An 8,460-nucleotide genomic window follows, 5' to 3' on the forward strand; every position below is an offset into this window, starting at 1 on the left:
GAGGCTTTCACAATATTTCGGATTGAGTTAGCCAAAGCACAACCGGATATTTCTGGTTTCATCCAGTTATATCCGGAAAAACTGGTGTGGAATTCTTATGCAATGGACTGAGAAAATCAGAGTAAAAATGGTTTTGGAGAAAAGCAAAGTCTTTTCGTTAGGTAAGTGCATAAAATGTCATCTATACAAACAGAAATATCATGTTTGTTTGCCGCAGTTCCTCTAGCTTCCTCCCTAGAAATTAGGAATGTGTAGCACTGGAGTCTCCATGTAGAACCAATTTGTGTTTCCCAGTGCAACATTAAATGTTCCCTGATAAAAAACATTCAAAACAATAAATTCCATTGATAATATCCAGAAAACACACACACAGAGGCATTCACAATATTTCGGATTGAGTTAGCCAAAACTCAACCGGATATTTCTGGTTTCATCCAGCCATATCCGGAAAAACTGGTGTGGAATTCGTAGGCAATGGACCGAGAAAATCCCAGTAAAAATGGTTTTGGAGAAAAGCAAAGTCTTTTCGTTAGGCAAGTGCATAAAATGTCATCTATACAAACAGAAATATCATGTTTGTTTGTCGCAGTTCCTCTAGGTTTCTCCCTAGAAAATACGAATGCGTAGAGCTGATGTCTCCATGTGGAACCAACTAGTGTTTCCAAGCACAAAATTAAATGTTCCCTGATAAAAAACATTCAAAACCATAAAGTCTGAGGATAATATCAGGAAAACACAAACACAGAGGCTGTAGCAATATCTGGGATTGAGTTAGCCAAAACACAACCGGATATTTCTCCTTTCATCCAGTCATATCCGGACAAAGTGGTGTGGAATTCGTAGGCAATGGACCGAGAAAATCCCAGTAAAAATGGTTTTGGAGAAAAGCAAATTCTTTTCATTAGGCAAGTGCATAAAATGTCATCGATACAAAAAGAAATCTCAGGTTTGTTTGTCGCAGTTCCTCCAGCTCTCTCCCTAGAAAATACGAATGTGTAGAGCTGGTGTCCCCATGATGAACAAACTAGTGTTTCAACGGTACAAAATTAAATGTTCCCTGATAAAAACATTCAAAACTATAAAGTCCATCGATAATATCCAGAAAACACACACACAGAGGCTTTCACAATATTTCGGATTGAGTTAGCCAAAGCACAACCGGATATTTCTGGTTTCATCCAGTCATATCCGGAAAAACTGGTGTGGAATTCTTATGCAATGGACTGAGAAAATCAGAGTAAAAATGGTTTTGGAGAAAAGCAAAGTCTTTTCGTCAGGCAAGTGCATAAAATGTCATCTATACAAACAGAAATATCATGTTTGTTTGTCGCAGTTCCTCTAGGTTTCTCCCTAGAAAATATGAATGCGTAGCGCTGATGTCTCCATGTGGAAACAATTAGTGTTTCCAAGCACAAAATTAAATGTTCCCTGATAAAAAACATTCAAAACCATAAAGTCTGAGGATAATATCAGGAAAACACAAACACAGAGGCTTTCACAATATTTCGGATTGAGTTAGCCAAAGCACAACCGGATATTTCTGGTTTCATCCAGTCATATCCGGACAAAATGGTGTGGAATTCTTATGCAATGGACTGAGAAAATCAGAGTAAAAATGGTTTTGGAGAAAAGCAAATTCTTTTCGTTAGGCAAGTGCATAAAATGTCATCGATACAAAAAGAAATATCATGTTTGTTTGTCGCAGTTCCTCTAGCTTTCTCCTAGAAAATACGAATGCCTAGAGCTGATGTCTCCATGTGGAAGTAATTAGTGTTTCCAAGCACAAAATTAAATGCTCCCTGAAAAAACATTCAACACCATAAAGTCTGAGGATAATATCAGGAAAACACAAACACAGAGGCTGTAGCAATATCTGGGATTGAGTTAGCCAAAGCACAACCGGATATTTCTGGTTTCATCCAATCATATCCGGACAAAATGGTGTGGAATTCTTATGCAATGGACTGAGAAAATCAGAGTAAAAATGGTTTTGGAGAAAAGCAAAATTTTTCGTTACGCAAGTGCATAAAATGTCATCGATACAAACAGAAATATCATGTTTGTTTGCCGCAGTTCCTCTAGCTTCCTCCCTAGAAATTACAAATGTGTAGCACTGGAGTCTCCATGTAGAACCAATTTGTGTTTCCCAGTGCAACATTAAATGTTCCCTGATAAAAAACATTCAAAACAATAAATTCCATTGATAATATCCAGAAAACACACACACAGAGGCATTCACAATATTTCGGATTGAGTTAGCCAAAATTCCACCGGATATTTCTGGTTTCATCCAGCCATATCCGGAAAAACTGGTGTGGAATTCGTAGGCAATGGACCGAGAAAATCACAGTAAAAATGGTTTTGGAGAAAAGCAAAGTCTTTTCATTAGGCAAGTGCATAAAATGTCATCTATACAAACAGAAATATCATGTTTGTTTGTCGCAGTTCCTCTAGCTTTCTCCTAGAAAATACGAATGCGTAGAGCTGATGTCTCCATGTGGAACCAACTAGTGTTTCCAAGCACAAAATTAAATGTTCCCTGATAAAAAACATTCAAAACCATAAAGTCTGAGGATAATATCAGGAAAACACAAACACAGAGGCTGTAGCAATATCTGGGATTGAGTTAGCCAAAACACAACCGGATATTTCTCCTTTCATCCAGTCATATCCGGACAAAGTGGTGTGGAATTCGTAGGCAATGGACCGGGAAAATCCCAGTAAAAATGGTTTTGGAGAAAAGCAAAGTCTTCTCGTTAGGCAAGTGCATAAAATGTCATCGATACAAAAAGAAATATCAGGTTTGTTTGTCGCAGTTCCTCCAGCTCTCTCCCTAGAAAATACGAATGTGTAGAGCTGGTGTCCCCATGATGAACAAACTAGTGTTTCAACGGTACAAAATTAAATGTTCCCTGATAAAAACATTCAAAACAATAAAGTCCATCGATAATATCCAGAAAACACACACACAGAGGCTTTCACAATATTTCGGATTGAGTTAGCCAAAGCACAACCGGATATTTCTGGTTTCATCCAGTCATATCCGGAAAAACTGGTGTGGAATTCTTATGCAATGGACTGAGAAAATCAGAGTAAAAATGGTTTTGGAGAAAAGCAAAGTCTTTTCGTTAGGCAAGTGCATAAAATGTCATCTATACAAACAGAAATATCATGTTTGTTTGTCGCAGTTCCTCTAGGTTTCTCCCTAGAAAATACGAATGCGTAGAGCTGATGTCTCCATGTGGAAACAATTAGTGTTTCCAAGCACAAAATTAAATGTTCCCTGATAAAAAACATTCAAAACCATAAAGTCTGAGGATAATATCAGGAAAACACAAACACAGAGGGTTTCACAATATTTCGGATTGAGTTAGCCAAAGCACAACCGGATATTTCTCCTTTCATCCAGTCATATCCGGACAAAGTGGTGTGGAATTCGTAGGCAATGGACCGAGAAAATCCCAGTAAAAATGGTTTTGGAGAAAAGCAAATTCTTTTCGTTAGGCAAGTGCATAAAATGTCATCGATACAAAAAGAAATATCAGGTTTGTTTGTCGCAGTTCCTCCAGCTCTCTCCCTAGAAAATACGAATGTGTAGAGCTGGTGTCCCCATGATGAACAAACTAGTGTTTCAACGGTACAAAATTAAATGTTCCCTGATAAAAACATTCAAAACAATAAAGTCCATCGATAATATCCAGAAAACACACACACAGAGGCTTACACAATATTTCGGATTGAGTTAGCCAAAACTCAACTGGATATTTCTGGTTTCATCCAGCCATATCCGGAAAAACTGGTGTGGAATTCTTATGCAATGGACTGAGAAAATCAGAGTAAAAATGGTTTTGGAGAAAAGCAAAGTCTTTTCGTTAGGCAAGTGCATAAAATGTCATCTATACAAACAGAAATATCATGTTTGTTTGCCGCAGTTCCTCTAGCTTCCTCCCTAGAAATTACGAATGTGTAGCACTGGAGTCTCCATGTAGAACCAATTTGTGTTTCCCAGTGCAACATTAAATGTTCCCTGATAAAAAACATTCAAAACAATAAATTCCATTGATAATATCCAGAAAACACACACACAGAGGCATTCACAATATTTCGGATTGAGTTAGCCAAAATTCCACCGGATATTTCTGGTTTCATCCAGCCATATCCGGAAAAACTGGTGTGGAATTCGTAGGCAATGGACCGAGAAAATCACAGTAAAAATGGTTTTGGAGAAAAGCAAAGTCTTTTCATTAGGCAAGTGCATAAAATGTCATCTATACAAACAGAAATATCATGTTTGTTTGTCGCAGTTCCTCTAGCTTTCTCCTAGAAAATACGAATGCGTAGAGCTGATGTCTCCATGTGGAACCAACTAGTGTTTCCAAGCACAAAATTAAATGTTCCCTGATAAAAAACATTCAAAACCATAAAGTCTGAGGATAATATCAGGAAAACACAAACACAGAGGCTGTAGCAATATCTGGGATTGAGTTAGCCAAAACACAACCGGATATTTCTCCTTTCATCCAGTCATATCCGTACAAAGTGGTGTGGAATTCGTAGGCAATGGACCGGGAAAATCCCAGTAAAAATGGTTTTGGAGAAAAGCAAAGTCTTCTCGTTAGGCAAGTGCATAAAATGTCATCGATACAAAAAGAAATATCAGGTTTGTTTGTCGCAGTTCCTCCAGCTCTCTCCCTAGAAAATACGAATGTGTAGAGCTGGTGTCCCCATGATGAACAAACTAGTGTTTCAACGGTACAAAATTAAATGTTCCCTGATAAAAACATTCAAAACAATAAAGTCCATCGATAATATCCAGAAAACACACACACAGAGGCTTTCACAATATTTCGGATTGAGTTAGCCAAAGCACAACCGGATATTTCTGGTTTCATCCAGTCATATCCGGAAAAACTGGTGTGGAATTCTTATGCAATGGACTGAGAAAATCAGAGTAAAAATGGTTTTGGAGAAAAGCAAAGTCTTTTCGTTAGGCAAGTGCATAAAATGTCATCTATACAAACAGAAATATCATGTTTGTTTGTCGCAGTTCCTCTAGGTTTCTCCCTAGAAAATACGAATGCGTAGAGCTGATGTCTCCATGTGGAAACAATTAGTGTTTCCAAGCACAAAATTAAATGTTCCCTGATAAAAAACATTCAAAACCATAAAGTCTGAGGATAATATCAGGAAAACACAAACACAGAGGGTTTCACAATATTTCGGATTGAGTTAGCCAAAGCACAACCGGATATTTCTGGTTTCATCCAGTCATATCCGGACAAAATGGTGTGGAATTCTTATGCAATGGACTGAGAAAATCAGAGTAAAAATGGTTTTGGAGAAAAGCAAAGTCTTTTCGTTAGGCAAGTGCATAAAATGTCATCGATACAAACAGAAATATCATGTTTGTTTGTCGCAGTTCCTTAGCTTTCTCCTAGAAAATACGAATGCCTAGAGCTGATGTCTCCATGTGGAAGTAATTAGTGTTTCCAAGCACAAAATTAAATGCTCCCTGAAAAAACATTCAAAACCATAAAGTCTGAGGATAATATCAGGAAAACAAAAACACAGAGGCTGTAGCAATATCTGGGATTGAGTTAGTCAAAGCACAACCGGATATTTCTGGTTTCATCCAATCATATCCGGACAAAATGGTGTGGAATTCTTATGCAATGGACTGAGAAAATCAGAGTAAAAATGGTTTTGGAGAAAAGCAAAATTTTTCATTAGGCAAGTGCATAAAATGTCATCGATACAAACAGAAATATCATGTTTGTTTGCCGCAGTTCCTCTAGCTTCCTCCCTAGAAATTACGAATGTGTAGCACTGGAGTCTCCATGTAGAACCAATTTGTGTTTCCCAGCACAACATTAAATGTTCCCTGATAAAAAACATTCAAAACAATAAATTCCATTGATAATATCCAGAAAACACACACACAGAGGCATTCACAATATTTCGAATTGAGTTAGCCAAAACTCAACCGGATATTTCTGGTTTCATCCAGCCATATCCGGAAAAACTGGTGTGGAATTCGTAGGCAATGGACCGAGAAAATCCCAGTAAAAATGGTTTTGGAGAAAAGCAAAGTCTTTTCGTTAGGCAAGTGCATAAAATGTCATCGATACAAACAGAAATATCATGTTTGTTTGTCGCAGTTCCTCTAGCTTTCTCCCTAGAAAATACGAATGCGTAGAGCTGATGTCTCCATGTGGAACCAACTAGTGTTTCCAAGCACAAAATTAAATGTTCCCTGATAAAAAACATTCAAAACCATAAAGTCTGAGGATAATATCAGGAAAACACAAACACAGAGGCTGTAGCAATATCTGGGATTGAGTTAGCCAAAACACAACCGGATATTTCTCCTTTCATCCAGTCATATGGACAAAGTGGTGTGGAATTCGTAGGCAATGGACCGAGAAAATCCCAGTAAAAATGGTTTTGGAGAAAAGCAAATTCTTTTCGTTAGGCAAGTGCATAAAATGTCATCGATACAAAAAGAAATCTCAGGTTTGTTTGTCGCAGTTCCTCCAGCTCTCTCCCTAGAAAATACGAATGTGTAGAGCTGGTGTCCCCATGATGAACAAACTAGTGTTTCAACGGTACAAAATTAAATGTTCCCTGATAAAAACATTCAAAACAATAAAGTCCATCGATAATATCCAGAAAACACACACGCAGAGGCTGTAGCAATATTTCGGATTGAGTTAGCCAAAGCACAACCGGATATTTCTGGTTTCATCCAGCCATATCCGGAAAAACTGGTGTGGAATTCTTATGCAAAGGACTGAGAAAATCAGAGTAAAAATGGTTTTGGAGAAAAGCAAAGTCTTTTCGTTAGGCAAGTGCATAAAATGTCATCTATACAAACAGAAATATCATGTTTGTTTGCCGCAGTTCCTCTAGCTTCCTCCCTAGAAATTACGAATGTGTAGCACTGGAGTCTCCATGTAGAACCAATTTGTGTTTCCCAGTGCAACATTAAATGTTCCCTGATAAAAAACATTCAAAACAATAAATTCCATTGATAATATCCAGAAAACACACACACAGAGGCATTCACAATATTTCGGATTGAGTTAGCCAAAATTCCACCGAATATTTCTGGTTTCATCCAGCCATATCCGGAAAAACTGGTGTGGAATTCGTAGGCAATGGACCGAGAAAATCACAGTAAAAATGGTTTTGGAGAAAAGCAAAGTCTTTTCATTAGGCAAGTGCATAAAATGTCATCTATACAAACAGAAATATCATGTTTGTTTGTCGCAGTTCCTCTAGCTTTCTCCTAGAAAATACGAATGCGTAGAGCTGATGTCTCCATGTGGAACCAACTAGTGTTTCCAAGCACAAAATTAAATGTTCCCTGATAAAAAACATTCAAAACCATAAAGTCTGAGGATAATATCAGGAAAACACAAACACAGAGGCTGTAGCAATATCTGGGATTGAGTTAGCCAAAACACAACCGGATATTTCTCCTTTCATCCAGTCATATCCGGACAAAATGGTGTGGAATTCGTAGGCAATGGACCGGGAAAATCCCAGTAAAAATTGTTTTGGAGAAAAGCAAAGTCTTCTCGTTAGGCAAGTGCATAAAATGTCATCGATACAAAAAGAAATATCAGGTTTGTTTGTCGCAGTTCCTCCAGCTCTCTCCCTAGAAAATACGAATGTGTAGAGCTGGTGTCCCCATGATGAACAAACTAGTGATTCAACGGTACAAAATTAAATGTTCCCTGATAAAAACATTCAAAACAATAAAGTCCATCGATAATATCCAGAAAACACACACACAGAGGCTTTCACAATATTTCGGATTGAGTTAGCCAAAGCACAACCGGATATTTCTGGTTTCATCCAGTCATATCCGGAAAAACTGGTGTGGAATTCTTATGCAATGGACTGAGAAAATCAGAGTAAAAATGGTTTTGGAGGAAAGCAAAGTCTTTTCCTTAGGCAAGTGCATAAAATGTCATCTATACAAACAGAAATATCATGTTTGTTTGTCGCAGTTCCTCTAGGTTTCTCCCTAGAAAATACGAATGCGTAGAGCTGATGTCTCCATGTGGAAACAATTAGTGTTTCCAAGCACAAAATTAAATGTTCCCTGATAAAAAACATTCAAAACCATAAAGTCTGAGGATAATATCAGGAAAACACAAACACAGAGGGTTTCACAATATTTCGGATTGAGTTAGCCAAAGCACAACCGGATATTTCTGGTTTCATCCAGTCATATCCGGACAAAATGGTGTGGAATTCTTATGCAATGGACTGAGAAAATCAGAGTAAAAATGGTTTTGGAGAAAAGCAAAGTCTTTTCGTTAGGCAAGTGCATAAAATGTCATCGATACAAACAGAAATATCATGTTTGTTTGTCGCAGTTCCTCTAGCTTTCTCCTAGAAAATACGAAAGCCTAGAGCTGATGTCTCCATGTGGAAGTAATTAGTGTTTCC

The sequence above is a fragment of the Lepus europaeus genome, unplaced genomic scaffold (genome assembly GCF_033115175.1).
Source record: "Lepus europaeus isolate LE1 unplaced genomic scaffold, mLepTim1.pri SCAFFOLD_84, whole genome shotgun sequence".
Lineage (NCBI taxonomy): Eukaryota > Metazoa > Chordata > Mammalia > Lagomorpha > Leporidae > Lepus > Lepus europaeus.